We start from the raw sequence: 16513 nt of genomic DNA on the forward strand, positions 1-16513 counted from the left end.
CCACGTGTTTCAACTCCGCTAACCGTTCGTAATTTTCCCGCCTTTGTGATACGATATACCGTACTAGATAGCGTTAGTTGAACTTCGTTAGCAGTTAAATTGTACGTTTAAATAAATACATATAACGACTTAGATTACAAACGTAATATAATTAATTTTATTTAACATAATTAATTATACATATAACCACTTAGGTTACGTAACATAAATAATTAGTAAAAACAAATAATTAATACATAACTTGATACGAAAGTTATATAAAGGGATTTCGCAGATAACACTCGTTACTGAAACGTAAATATTTCGTAGATAACACTCGTTACTGAAACGTAAATATTCCGTAGATAACACTCGTTACTGAAACATAAATATAGCGTTATAACTGTGTTTGGATACAAGTTTAGGATTTAATTTTGTACAGAAATTGAAATTTTATTGAAAGTAAATCTAAATCATGACTCAAACCAGAGCAGCAAAGCAAAGGGCTCAAGCTAATGGGAATGCTGTGGACCAGGGGAGAACTGAGGGGGGCAGTTGTCCTCTGAATCACAGCCTTGTAAGATGCACTATTTGCTTGATGTTTGCGGAGCAGTCAAGTATGGGACATGATACTGCCATGGGGGATGTCTTTGTGTGTGTGCGATGCAAGGAGTGTAAGGAGATTAAGGCGACAACTCAGCGTTGTTATGGGCCTATATGAGAGCTTGAAGGATAGGGTGGATGCCCTCGAAGGATTACAAGTGAGGGGCCCATCAAGCTCTCAGCTGCCCACACCAATGCCAGAGCTTGCACTTGGTCATCGCGGAACACAGCGGCAACCCCCAAGGCAGAATGCGCTGGTCCCACAGGAACTAGTAGTTGTTGGTGACTCTATTGTCAGGGAAACGGGAAACATGCTTTGTAAAAAGGATAGGTGGAATAGGACCAGGGTATGTCTGCCAGGGGCAAAAGTTGATGACGTTGTAGAGCGGATATCATCTTTTAAGGGCACAAAAGGTGATATAGTTGTACACGTTGGCACTAATGACATTAAGAGTAGGAGACCGGCGGAATTACTTGACAAGTACAGGTCACTGATGAAAAAAAGCCGTGAATTAGGGTTGAAATTGAAAGTGTCTGCAATTCTGCCCAGACACGATAGGAGGGAGTATATGATGAGAGCCCTGTCAATCAATTCGGCCCTGGAAAGATTGTGCAGGGCTCAAGGGGTAGAATTTTTTTCAGCCTGGTCTGTACTTGTTAACAGGAGAGACTGCTTCTACAGGGATGGGATACACTTAAATAGAAAGGGTGCAAGAATGTTTGCTGATGCTATCGAGGCAATGTTAGGTGGGTCGGAAAACTGCTAGATTGGGGGGATACAAGGACTAATAGATTAACAGTAGCCACTGGCAGAGGTGAAAGTGATTCTTGCACTGCTTCTATTGGAATGAGCCGCAGCCTGGAAAATAAGATGCAGGATATTTCAGAGACTGCTGGGAATCATTGGGGTACAAGTAAACACATGGGTTGTGTTAGGGTAGCTAAGAAAAAGAACAGGTGCATGTATACTTGTGTGTACACCAATGCTAGGAGTTTAGTAAATAAATTTGATGAATTTGAGGTATTGCTCAAAACATCAAAGGCAGATATTGTGGGGATTTCAGAGACGTGGTGTCACACAGATATAAGAAATGCAGAACTGGAATTTGGGGAGTACAATGTCTACAGAAAGGATAGACAGGATAGGAAGGGAGGAGGGGTTATGCTATTAGTTAAAAAACACATAAAATCCAAGGAAGTGAAGCCAGTCGACATCGCTGGACAGTGCAGTGTCGAGTCAGTTTGGTGTGACATAAGCATTGGGAGATCAAAATTGAGAGTAGGAGTGTGCTATAGGCCTAATGACTCTGATGAGTATAATAAGAAACTGTTCGGAGAAATAGAGTGGGCCAGTAAATCAGAGAGTCTTATAATGGGGGATTTTAATTTCCCAGATATTGACTGGAATTTGGGGGCTGGTCACTCACACAGTAGCAAGGCTTTTGTGGATTTATTGGATGATTGTTTTCTACATCAGCATGTTCGGGAGGCAACTAGAGGGAGTAATACTCTTGATTTGATTATCAGTAGTGATTCTTCATGCATTAAGAATCTGCAGATAAATGAACCACTTGGTGGCAGTGATCACAGTGTGCTGAAGTGGGAGTTACTCAAAGAGGTAACTACCATTAGGGGTAAAGGGAAGGGGTATTGCTTTCGTAAAGGCGACTACAATGGACTGAGACAGTATTTAAATTCTATACAGTGGGATCAACTGATGATATTGCCAACAGCAAATTCAAAATGGGAAGCATTCAAAGAACTTATTGTGGAAGCTACTAGGCTTTACATACCAACTAAGAAATATTGTTCAAGGTTTAGGCCTAAATGGTTGTCAGATGAACTAATGAGACATGTGGCAGAGAAGAAAAATGCATGGGATACATATAAATTAATGGGTGACATGGAAGCCTATGATAGATACAAGTTGATCTGTAACCAAGTTACAAAGGAGGTTAGGCAGGCGAAGGCAGATTACGAGAGATCCTTGGCAAGGGATGCGAAGAAAAACAGCAAAGAGTTCTTTACTTATGTAAACTCTAGAAGGAAGGGGATGAATCAGATTGGTCCACTTGAGATCGATGGGTCAACTGTTGATGACCCTGCTCGGGTAGCTAACAAACTAAATGAATATTTTGCATCGACATTCACACATGAGGAGTTATTCAGCGAGGGGAATGCCAGAGGTGTATTCAACTCTAGCAGTAAGCTAGAGAATCTTGTAATAACTGAGAGCAAAGTGGAGGAGAAAATGTTGAAGATAAACACAAGAAAGGCACCTGGGGTGGATGGGATCTATCCAGTTATATTAAAGGAGGCAGCAAAGGAGGTAAGCAAACCCTTAGCCATAATTATGAGAGCTTCCTTGGACTCAGGGGAGGTACCCATTGACTGGAGATGTGCAAATGTGACCCCAATTCACAAAGGGGGATCAAAGGCTGACACAAGTAATTATAGACCTGTGAGTTTAACTTCTGTTCCCGGAAAATTAATGGAGGCACTGGTGAAAGAAGCACTGCAGGATCATCTAGACAAGACTTCAGTTATAGCTAGGACACAGCATGGTTTTGTTAAGGGGAAGTCTTGCCTGACCAATTTGATTGGATACTATGATGCAGTCACAAAAGAACTGGATGCAGGGAATAACTTTGATATTATATACTTGGATCTTAGAAAGGCTTTTGATACTGTTGCACATGGAAGACTGCTGCACAAATTGGAGCAGTGTGGCATTGGAGGCAAGTTGCTGCTATGGATAAAGGGGTGGTTGAGGGGGAGAAGACAGAGAGTGGTAATCAATGGACACTGCTCATCGTGGACTAATGTTATTAGTGGAGTCCCTCAGGGTTCAGTATTGGGGCCTTTATTGTTTTCTGTATTTATAAATGATATTGATGATGGTATATCAGGCTTAATGTCCAAGTTTGCAGACGATACGAAGGTTGGCAGGGTTGTCAAGGACACTACTGACACTATGCTGCTGCAACAGGATTTGGAAAGGTTGAGCAGATGGGCTTCGAGGTGGCAAATGAAGTTTAACATTGACAAATGTAAAGTACTACATATGGGAAACAGCAACCCCAGAGCAACGTATCAACTCTGTGGTACTACACTGACAGTGGTAGAGAATGAAAGGGACCTGGGGGTGGTGGTGCAGGCAGATATGAAGTTCTCTGAGCAGTGCAGACGAGCTGCAAGAGTAGCTCATGGTGTATTGTCAATGATATATAGGAATTTTTCTAGCAGGGATAAGGAGGTGATTATTCCCTTGTATAAGGCAATGGTCAGGCCACACCTAGAGTACTGTATACAGGCCTGGAGGCCTCATTTCAGGAAGGATGTAGAGCTGCTGGAACGAGTACAGAGAAGGGCAACTAGATTGGTGAATGGGACAAAGGGGTTCTCTTACGAAGAAAGGCTTAAGTTTTGCAAATTACAGTGTCTGGAAACTAGGTACCAGCGGGGTGATCTGATAGAGGTGTACAAAGCCTTGAATGGTTTGAGCATGCTCAATGCTGATGGGATTCTTCCTCTAGCTCAGAAAAATCACCGGAGAGGGCATAAATTCAAATTGCGGAAAGACAGATGTAGGATAGATGTGCGGAAATTTGCCTTTAGCCAGCGGGTGGTTGGTGGGTGGAACAGACTTCCATCCCTTGTCGTGGAAGTTGATAGCCTAAATAAGTTTAAGGCTCAGCTGGACAGGTATTTTGAACGAACAGAGGGGTGAAGTGGAAGTGGGTTTTTTTTTTTTTTTTTTTTGGCTGATGCTGCATAAGCTTGCTTTCTTGCATCAAATGCCTCTACTAATGCTAATGCTAATAAGGCATTAACCACCTACGCGCAGGAAACATTTGCACTTAGGCGAGTTAAGATTGCAGAACTCAGAGCCCAAGAACTAAACCGGACCGGTGTGGGATAACTCTCCACCCCCCCCCCCCAGAACAACACAGATATGATCATGCTAACCCGAATAGGGTAGGATTTATTGCAGGCACCATCCAAGGTGTGAGATGCTGGCACTCCTTGGAGTGCGGGATTTAAAAGTCATCGCAAACCCGAAATGGGTAGGATATACTGCTGGCACCGATCTAGGTGCGGGATCTACAGGCACTATGCCATTGGAAATTACAGAGGGGCTCCTGTCCCCTGTGACTTTTAAACCCACACCCTTTCCTATACTTCGCCTAAACTAGGGTGGATTTATTCTCCCCTGCCAACCCACCCAAATTCATCCCCCTCAAATCCCCTCTACTTCTATGCCCCTCTCTCTCTTTTTATTTTTATTTTTTTAAACTGTTACCTTATTTACTTATTTTTATTTTTTTATTATTATTATTTATTATTATTATTTTTTTAAATCTGTTACCTTTTTTTATTTATTTTATTTTTATTTTTTTACTTTATTATTATTATTTTTTTTTTGGTCTCCGTCCGGAAGCTCAGGCAACCCTGGCGGAGGCCAGCCAGGTATAATGGGCAGCCTGGCTCACCTCCTAGTGGTGGTGGCGGGCAACGTGGGTTTCCCTTAGGGACCTTGCGGCTAAGCAGCCAGAGACAGAACAACAGAACACAGCACTACTCTGTCATAAACCAGACACCATACTTTTTCTGGCTTTTACAGAGATTCTGTAAATTCTTCACAGAGTACCATGGTGCAGATGTGGGAAACCACCGGTGGCGCCTTCCACAAAACACTATGCCACTATGTACAACAAGTGTTCGATTCATGGCTGCTAAAAGGTTTGATGCTACTTCCATGACGGCTTATGCAGATGACCTCACAATCCTGATCAATGGTAATTCTAGGAAGTCACTAGAAGACATTGCCAATCATGTCCTCAAAGAACTTTCGGACTGGTCAGATATTCATATGTTACAGGTGTCTACTAGCAAAACCTCATAGACGTTGCTCAAAGGCAGGTTGGATAAAGGGCGCCCTCCTGTGATCAGATATAATGGACAACCAATTAAATATACTTCTACTACCAAATATCTAGGAATTATGCTGGATGACTCCTTGAGCTTCCCGCATGCAAAATTAATCAAAGAAAAATGTAAGTCATTCCTATCCAAACTACAGCAAGTTACCAGAAAAGAGTGGGGCTTGAAGGGCCACACGTTACGTTTATATTAAAATTGCATCTTCCTCTCCATCCTTGCTTATGGCGATGGTGCCTGGGGTATAGAGCCACGAAAACAGCTATCATCAAGCAATTCCTTCAAACACAGCGGGCGGATCTTCTCATGATGACCACGACCAGCAGGACTACCTCAACTGTGGCACTTCAAGTGTTAACAGGAAGGTTGCCTATTCATTATGAAGTACAATACAGGTACTTGAAATATAACTTAAAAAGAAAGGGATATTCTACTTCTCTCAATAATATACAACTCGATTTAAATACTTCAATTTCTACAGAGTTCAGACGTCTTCGATCCATTTTTGTTAACAAATGGCAAGATGTTATGCCATACTTGGTACGGTAACAAGAGAATTCATTCCTACTGTCATGGAATTCAAGAAAGGGGATTTCCTTTTGTTTTCCTGGTTGTATGAATCTTATTTACTGACTGGACATGGGAGTTTGAATAGTAAAATTTTATAAACTAGGATTGTCTCCCACTCCCTTATGTATTTGTGGGCTCGAGGAAGATGTTGATCACATTCTTGTAGATTGCCACCTATATAGCGATTTTAGAAATGAACTGCAGTTAACCACAGGCGACTTATCTAGTGATAATAAGGCACTGTTGATTCGAACATTAGATGCTTTTAAAGCACTCAATTTATTTGTTATGCGTGCTTTCCAGAGAAGAATGGAACTCAGATCGTCTCTTACGGCTGATTGACTAGCGATTGACATGTCGGATACTATCATGTAAAAATAATTGAGGGCTAGACGGAACTTTACTTGATTGTTATGCCATAGATCTCTGTTATGTCGTATCGTCAGGTAAAATTATTTCCTGATGTTTTAAAATTTCACATACAATGAAAACTTGTTTGGATAAACTGTGTTGATTGACTTGTATATAAACTGTATATAGGATATTCATTTCTTGCGATGTGAAGTTCCTAACTGTTCTCCTGGGATCTTATTGGTGGAGTAGTCCACTGGATTAATTTAATTAACTGAATAACAAGTTTAATCTTGTTAAACGACACATCTTAAACCCAGTGCTGTGTCATTGTTGGACCTGTGACTGATGGACTCAGGACTTAACTCTACTCCATATCATTGCTGGTTTATTGAAGACCATCAACTTCCTTCTGTATTTCTTCAAAAGGATGGACCAGTAAGAGGAAATTACCTTGCTAATTCTGGTCTGATGTGGTACATCAAACTTCTTTTTCATTCCCTCAAGAAGACAGGACCATGGAGATAACTTTAACTCTTGCTGATCCTGACTGGAAGTGGTTGTAGGATGATTTTTTCCATGATTGTGGCTTCCTGAAGATTTTCGAATGCTGCTGTTTCTATGTCAGGATGAGATTTCTCAAGGAAATTTTCTTCTAAAAGATGTGTAATTTTCCCTTTCCCTCCTATGTCTTTCATCTATGTTCTTCTATAACTTCCGTTTCGTTGGCGGATCCATCTGTTTGATCCTCTGCTTTTCTATACATTCCTACCCTTTCCATCCTATACTATTCTCACTGTATCCAATTTTTCTTTCATTCACTAAATTTGATCTATGCTGGGGTTTTACCCTGGTTTGGATCAGCAAGATGATAGCACATCCTGACCGCCTCCACGTGGTGGGGATGGGGTGGGACGTGGTGACCAGGTGTTGCCGCGTCCCACCTGCTAAAAGCCAGGTACCGGCCGAAAACATAACAGAACACATCATAACATTTACACACCTAACACACTACATACAAATGGCCGGTTTTAGCGTAAGCTTCAACACAAGAAGTAAAATAGCGGCTAATGGGGGGAAACCTGGGGTCCGCAACAACATCCCTGAATATCCCCTGTACAACAAGTGTGAGGGATTGGTGTTTAGGTGGCGTTTACTGTATGCTGAAGAAGAACTCTTTATTGCATACAAAAGGCACACGCCGTACACAATACCCTTCACAGCTACAAGCCAGGGGTTAAAGCTGATATCTATTTCGTGCTCCTGTGCTTTTGCCTTTCTGGATTATTAAATCTACGAGTATCATCTTTTTCTTATTACCAGGCAACCACAAAGAGTTGTTCTACCTGCAGTTGATCATTACTTCGATGGAATCATCTGCATAGTATTTATGTATTTTTCTAATGCTATGAACGTTATGGCTGACACAAGTCTCTTTGTTGAGTGTTCAGGACGATTGCTGACCTTGACTGCTAATTAGATAAATTCGTCGCTTTTCAGAAGTACAGGACAGTATGCTGTTATTGTCACAACTCATTGTCCTCGGCTATACGCGGGATCGCTCTTTCCCTGATAATGTCCTGTGGGACTATAAATATCTTCCGATAGCGTAAACACCTGTTTCACTACTAGTTATTTACATTTATATTTACATTACGACTTCATAAGTTATTTACCTCTGTGCTTGCTAACATTTTGTTATCGTCTTCTAAAAATTGTCTAAATAATTTTTTAAGAATTATTACTTATCTAATTCTGCTATGTACCTATAAGCTTTATCAAATTTACAAATATGTCTGACGAAAGCTCCTCGTTCTCTGATGGAATGCCTGGTGATCCGACTGTTGCACCAGAGTTTGCAGAGGCTAGTCTGAAAGGATTTCAGGAGCCGTTTGTACAGCTTGTTAATATCGCGGAGGATGAATTTCCATGTATACGGCTTGTTAATATCGCGGAGGATGAATTTCCATGTATACAGCTTGTTAATATCGCGGAGGATGAATTTCCATGTATACAGCAGTCCTAGGGTGGGATCACTGCTGATAACGTACAGTCCGATGGAGAACTAGAGCAGTCAAGAAACACTGAAATTTTAGATTTTGTTCTAGCACTTAAGAATTATCTACTAGCTACACTTAAATCTGGTTCTAAGGTTACTCTAACAATGGTAATAGAAGTGCGTAAACCATAGAATACCATGAAGTGAATATTAATTGATCTCATAATGGAAAATGAAAAATTGAAAGGAAAATTAGGACCTTCTGCCGTGCCTAAGTCTTCAAATTCAGTTAGCTATGCTAGCGTGGCTGCTTCAAACGTGGGCAGAAAGTTAGATCAGGGTGACATTCCTTCGAGAACGCAAACAAAACATGTAATTATACGTGCTAATGATGAGTGTGATCTTAAAATGAGTGAGATCAAACAGGCAGTATCTACAAACTTTAAAACAGAATTGAGACGGGTAAAAATTAAATCCGTACAGAAAGTAAAAAGGCATAGTTATAGAAACAGCATCCAATAATGATTTAGAAAAGCTCAAACCTTGCGCTAAATTTAAAGAACACAACCTTAATGTTGAGTCACCAAGAAAATTAAACCCAACTCTTGAAGCTTACGCCATAAATAAAGAAGTTTCAAACCAAGAATTTTTAGAAGACCTATATGAGAAAAATCTTAGAGGTCTGACGTAAATGAGAATGATTTTAAAAAAACTAGTAAAGATAAGATTTAAGATTAAATGGAAAAATAAGAATAATTCACACTGGGTTTTCGAGGTTCCTGCCAACATTAGAAAAATTTTATTAAGCTCTGATAGTCGCCTGTATTTGGGATTTTCAGTGCATAGTCTTAAGGATTTTATTATAGCCTTCCGCTGTTCAAATGCTTAGGTTACGCGGACTCTGCCCGGAACTGCCATCAAACTGACAGTACATGTAGGCATTGTGGACAGCAAGGGAATCAAATTGAAGAATGTCAAAATAAAGAATCGCCAATTGTTTGCCCCAATTGCAAAATTAGGAAGAAAAAGTCAGACCATTCATACCGTGACTTAAAATGTCCGGAGTATTTACGTGCTCAGGATTAAATAAAAACTCGAACCAATTATGTATAGAACAAACAAAATAAATAATATACTAGAGGAACGATTAAAATAATCCAACTGAATTGTCAAAGATCGGCTTCAGTCTTACATGATCTTTCTAAAAATATAGTAGAACAAAATATTGGCATTCTTGATCTACAAGAATTATACGCCTACAAAGGTGTAGTCAAAGGTCTACCCAATGATTGTAAAATCGTACAGTCTGTCACTCCAACCACAGAGTAGTAACATACTTTACAATGGATGCAAATCGAGTACTTCCTGTACTCGGTTTGCGTCCATTGTAAACAGAAACACTGATTCCAGATTACTTACTTACTTCTCTGTAACTCAAACCACCTGGATTCGAGGTAATACTGTGGCTAGGGTTTGGGCGGCCCTGGTCATAGCGGATCCAAACATTAAGGTTACCAGGATTAATGGTTTGTGCACGGAGCACTCCGCGTGTGCATGTTTGGAGAGCAACTTTGGGGAAATTTACTGCATATCACTTTACATGCAATGTAGCCGACCTGGTCAATTCTTGGACTATTTAGAAATGTCATTAAACAAATTAGCTGGGAAGAAAGTGTTAATTCTCAGGGATGCAAACGCATCGTCAACACTATGAAACAGCCCCGTTTCGGACTCTCAAGGTGAGCAATTAGAGGAAATTATCCAATCAAAGAACTTAACTATTTGGAATTCCCCAGGACATCCATCAACATTTGTCTCTGCCTCTGGACAATCCTTTATCGATGTCACATTGACTAACAGAACGTTTGGTCACTGTGTCAGGGATTGGAGGGTTCATACCTCCTGGACTAGTGACCATAGTGTTACTGCATTCAACATTGTATCGTCTTACGGCCCCAGAAATCTTAATTTTAATTATGATTTTTCTCGTTACAAAACACAAAGTGCAGACTGGGAGCTCTTTGTTTTCAACGTTTTGTAACGAGGAAAATCATAATTAAAATTAAGAGTTTTCCGCATATCTATTTTAAAGCCAAATTTCCGCATATCTATTTTAAAGCCAAATTTCCGCACATCTATTCTACAACTATCTTTCCTCAATTTGAAACTTTGTCCCCTCAGGTTCTTAGTCTGAGCAAGAGGAAAAATTCCATCGGTATTCGGCTTGCTCAACCCATTCAAGGCCTTATACACATCAGATTACCTCGCAGGTGCCTACTCTCCAGGAGCTGCAATTTGCAGAACTTAAGGCTTTGTTGGTTATTTGTTGGCACCCATTTGTTCCCCTCAAAAATCTTGTTGTCCTTCTTTGTACTCATTCTAGCAACTCTACATCCTTCCTAAAATGAGGCCTCCGGACCTATACATAGTACTCTAGCAATGGCCTGACCATTGCCTTGTATAACGGGATAATCACATCCCTGTCCCTGCTAGCAAAATTCCTATATCATTGACAAGATTCCATGACCTGCCCTGGCAGCCCGTATGCCAGGGCAGGTCAGCGAACTTCATATTTGACTGCACAATTACCAACAGGCCTTTTTCACTTTCCACTTCCCTGAGTGTAGTACCACACAGTTGGTACATTTCTCTTCGGTTATCACTACCCATATGCAGTACTCTGCATCTGTCGATGTTAAACTTCAGTTGCCACTTTCAGCCCATTTTCACCACTTATCTAGATCCAAATAGGTTGGGAAATCTGCAAGCTTGGACGTTAAACCTGATATACCTTCATCAATATCATTGATAAATATACAAAACAACAATGGCCCCAACACTGAACCCTGGGGAACTCCACTAATAACATTTGTCCATGAAGAGCAGTATTCATTGATTACCACTCTCTGTCATCTCCCACTCAACCATCCTTTTATCCATTGTAGCAACTTACCCTTAATGCCATACCTCTCCAATTTGTAGAGCAGTCTTCCATGTGCAACAGTATCAAAAGCTTTCCTGAAATCCAAGTATATGATATCAAAATTATTTTTGGCATTCAGTTCCTTTTTGACCACATCATAGTATCCAATCAAACTGGAAAGAAAAGACTTCCCTTTAACAAACCCATGCTATATCTTAACTATTACTGCAGCCATGTCTAGATGATCCTGCAATGCTTCTTTAACCAGCGATTCCATTATTTCCCCCGGAACACAAGTTAAACTAACAGGTCTGTAGTTACTTGTGTCACTTTTTGAACCCCCTTTGTGAATTGGTATTTTTTTTGCACATCTTACATGGGGACCTCCCCGAGTCCAAGGAAACTCATAATTATGGCTAAGGGTTTGCTTACTTCCTTTGCTGCCTCCTTTAATATAACTGGATAGATCCCATCCACCCCAGGTGCCTTCCTTCTGTTTAACTTCAAGAATTTCTCCTCCACTTTGCTCTCAGTTATTACAAAATCACTTAGCTTTTGGCACTCCCCTCATTGAATAACTCCTCATGTGTGAATGTAGATGAAAAATACTCATTCAGTTTATCAGCTACCTGAGCATGATCATCAATAGCCAACTCAGCTATGTTAAGTGGTCCAATCTGATTCATCCTTTCCTTCAAGAGTTTACATAAGTAAAGAAGTCTTTACTGTTTTTCTTTGCATCCTTTGCCAAAGATTTCTCGTAATATGCCTTCGCTGCCTAACCCCCTTTGTGACTTGATTACAAATTAGTTCATACCTGCCACAGGCTTCTTTATCACCTGATACTTTATATGTATCCCATACATTCTTCTTCACTGCCACGAGCCTCATTAATTCATCTGACATCCATTTAGGCCTAAACCTTGAACAGTATTTCTTAGTTGGAATGAAAATCCTAGTATCCTCCAAAATTAAGTCCCTGAAGGCTTCCCATTTAGAATTCAACGTTGGTAACATCATCAGTTGATTCCATTGTACAGAATTTAAAAACTGTCTGAGACCTCTGTAGTCATCTTTACGAAAGCAAAAGCCCTTCCCTTTAGCCTTGATGGCAGTTACATCTTTAAGTAATTCCCACATCAGTACATTGTGATCACTATCACCCAGTGGTTCCCTTATCTGCAAATTCTTACTGCATGAATAATCACTGCTTATAATCAGATCAAGAGTATTACTCCCTCTGGTTGCCTCTCGAACATATTGCTGTAGAAAACAGCCATCAATTAAATCCACAAAAGTCTTGCTAGTGTGGGAGTGACCATATCACAAGTGCTAGTCAATATCTGGAAAGTTAAAATCTCCCATTATAAGACATTCTGATTGACTGGCCCACTCTATTTCTCAGCACAACTGCTCATTATACTCATCAGATTCATTTGGCCTATAACACACACCTACTCTCATTTTTCCTTTCCCAGTGCTTATTTCACACCAAACAGACTGAACACTGCTTGTCCATCAAAATCGATTGGATGCACATCCATAGATTTTATGTGTTTCTTAACTAACAGCATAACCGCTCCTCCCTTCCTGTCCTGTCTATCATTTCTGTACACATTGTACTTACCAAATTCCAATTCTGCACTGCTTATATGTGTGTGACACCACGTCTCTGATATCCTAAATTTTAAATCAACCCATAGATGAAGTGACAGAATATATCACATCCCAATTGTTATCAGCTACTTAAAACTCAATTTCAATGACGAATCCTCCGGGCCGGCGGCATTTTAACTACTAGTGGAATGACGAATGCACAAAAAACAATGAGGGAGAAAATAAAGCATGGAATTTATTTAGACGATACCCAACCACAGCTACCTCATTAACTATAAAAAACGAAGGGCAAAATCTCGTTCATACAAAGACAAGCCAGCCAAGAAAGGGTCCTGTACTCGGTTTGCGTCCATTGTAAACAGAAACACTGATTCCAGATTAATATGGAAGAAAATTAGACAGCTTAATGGCAAGTTTCCAACCATTCCTTCCACAATTCTTTCGTGGACCGAACCAAATCAAATCATGATATTAGGACCTCCCGTAAATGAGTACATCTACGCGTATATTTATTTTGTCTGTAAATTCTTTCGTGGAATGGGCAAGAACTCTATGTTCCTCTAGATGTAGCAAATGCCTTGGGAAAAACTTTTGCCCAAGTCTCATCGGCAACAAGCTATTCGCCGGAATTCCAGAAAATTAAGAACATCACTGAATCGTGACCCATCAACTTTCGCACCTCTCTAATCTTACCATATAACCAGCCTGTTCAGTATTTGGAACTTCTACAAGCCATTAGAACAACACATAACAGTGCAGCAGGACCCGATGGAATACATTACATCATGTTACAGCACCTTGATGACAAACAATTGAAGCTGCTGTTGTTATTTTATAATCGAATATTTCTGGAAAACATCTATCCTACGTCTTGGCACCATGCCACAGTTTTGGCCTTTTTGAAACCCGGTAAAGACCCTCCTATCCTTTTCGTTACCGGCCAATTTCTCTTTCCAGTTGCCTCGGTAAAATCCTTGAGAAAATGATCCACAGACGAATCGCATGGATCATTGAAGACCAAAATCTAATGAGTAATAGTTAACAGGTAAATAGTAAACAGGTTTGCCTTAGATCTCATGATCAAGGCCGAGTCCGCAATTCGCAATGCCTTTGTGAGAAATGAACACCTGTTTATGATCTCCATCGACATAGAGAAGGCATTTGATACTAAATGGCATCACGGCATTCTTGGAGACCTGCATGCCATTGGTCTACGAGGCAACCTGCCTATATTCATTAAAAACTTTTTATGGAGTCGTTCTTTTCAAGTACGAGTCTGCGCGGGTAGCCCAGTGGTATCGTCACCGTCCTCCCCACACCGGGTGGAAAAGGTCCGGGTTCGAATCCCGTCGATGACGCGAGGAACTTTAATGGGTTTTTTCACTCGGTGGCTGAGTTAGTCAGTTTCAGGCGTAGACGGTAAGGTTTCCCCCCCCCAGAAACTGGGCTTTTCGTCCAGACAAATCGACCATAGAATACACGCAATTAACAGACATAAGACACAGCACGGCAGATGAATTTAATTATTCGAGTGGCTTAAATATAATATAATAGTTTTAGTTAGTAGTTTTCAAGTACGATATTTTAACTCCCTTTTTACGACATTCTTGCAGCAAGAAGGAGTTCCGCAAGGGTCTGTACTGAGCGCAACCCTTTCTGCCATTAGAATTGACTCTATTACAAAAGAACTTCCAAATACTGTTGAGGCTTACCTTTATGCTGATGATCTCTCTCTTTCTTACCATTCTCAGAACATGAGATCTATTGAACGTCAATTGCAGATGTCCCTGAACAAAATACAAAAGTGGACAGTGCCCAATGGCTATCGTCTTTCTCAACAGAAAACTGTCGCTATTCACTTCTGCAATCATCGCAAATTACATACAGATCCCGAATTTCACATGTCAGACTTTATTTTTTCCGATTGCCAACAACATCAGATTCTTGGGATTAACCTTTGACAAGAAATTAAACTTCCTTGAACATATTAAATTTGTACGTAATACCTGCCTCAAAAAGCTCAACATACTAAGAGCTTTATTCGCCCTGTCTTGGAGAGCAGATCGTACCTCGTTGCTTCGATTATATAGAGCATTGATTAGATCCCGTTTGGATTATGGTGCTCAAGTCTACGATACTGCCCGAAAGATTGCACTACGCTGGCTGGATCCTATACAACACAGAGCATTACGGATTGCACTTGGAGTCTTCAGGACATCTCCAACTCGCAATATATATATATTGAAGCTCACAAACCCTCTTTGCACCTCCGCAGAAAAATGTTACTACTGAAGTATGCAGCCAAAATAAAAAGTTGCTGTTTGCATCCTATTCACCCATACCTCTTCAATCCTCAACAACCTAATCTCTACAGAAATAATCCTAATAAAATAAGGCCAACAGGCCTACGGCTTTTTGAAAAATCACAGAGTTGGAAAGTTTCTCTTCACAATAATCAACAGGTAATGAATTACTTTCATCCATCTTGGACTCCCCTCCTCAACTGAACTTTGATACTTATTTTCTTCAATGGGATAAGAATCGTCTACCGACTCTCAACCTAAAACAACTCCATGCAAGTCATATTCAGAGCTATGTTGATTTCCTGCCACTATATACCGATGGGTCCAAATCTCAATCAGCCGTTGGAGCAGCAGCAGCAGCAAAAGTGTTTCCTTCTGCTACCATTTCAGCTTCCCTTCCACCAGAGTATAGCAACTTTTCTGCAGAACTACATGGAATAAAATTAGCTCTAGAAAATTTGAATCAATACTTATCTCCAAAATATTTATCTCTCAGCTCAATTAGAGCAATGCGAAATCCCCCCCCCCTGTTTTAAACCAAATCAGGAGGTTGCTCTTGAAAATTGAATATCGTTAACAATTAGTGAACCTTTATTGGATTCCAGCACATTCAGGAATAAAGGGGAACGAACTGGCAGATATATCTACAAAACATCCGTCAACTTTAGATTTGACCTCTGTCCATATTCCAGCCTCGGGCTATAATGTCATCATAGCTGCAGCATGCCTTGCACAGTGGAAAGAACTATGGCAAACCCAGACTAATAATAAACTTTTTCAGTTGAAAGGGGAATCAAAATTTTTCACTCGAGCATCCTGACAACGAGAAGGGAAGAATTGATACTTGCACGACAAAGAATAGGGCATACTCATCTGACCCATATCCATCTACTCACAGGTGCTGATCCTCCTCAGTGTCGACACTGCTCAGCGCAACTAACAGTGAAACATATTCTTATTGACTGTCCACACTATCAACAGGACAGAACACCAGTCCTACTTTCTTTAACAAACCTCCAACAACCGAGATCACTAGAGCATATTAATGGCAACCAGGCAAATATTAATGAACTTTTCAGCTTTCTAAAAAAATTTGGAATATATCATCGATTCTGAAATTTTTCCTAAAATGAAATTGAAATGCCTTCAATTCTGAATGATTTCCTAACACATCTCTATTGAGAAGCGCACTATGGCCAGTGTGGTTTAATGTTTAATTTAGTGCAA

The 16513-nt window shown here is 40.4% G+C and overlaps 1 protein-coding gene across 1 annotated transcript in view; it reads right to left on the reverse strand.

The window, feature by feature from the left end:
* Snup (snurportin-1) overlaps positions 1-16513 on the reverse strand; it is a 285875-nt gene that overhangs the window by 209452 nt on the left and 59910 nt on the right. The gene's annotated exons all lie outside the window — the stretch shown is intronic.

This window comes from Mastigoproctus giganteus, chromosome 7, assembly GCF_048544385.1.
Source record: "Mastigoproctus giganteus isolate SK-2022 chromosome 7, ASM4854438v1, whole genome shotgun sequence".
NCBI lineage: Eukaryota > Metazoa > Arthropoda > Arachnida > Uropygi > Thelyphonidae > Mastigoproctus > Mastigoproctus giganteus.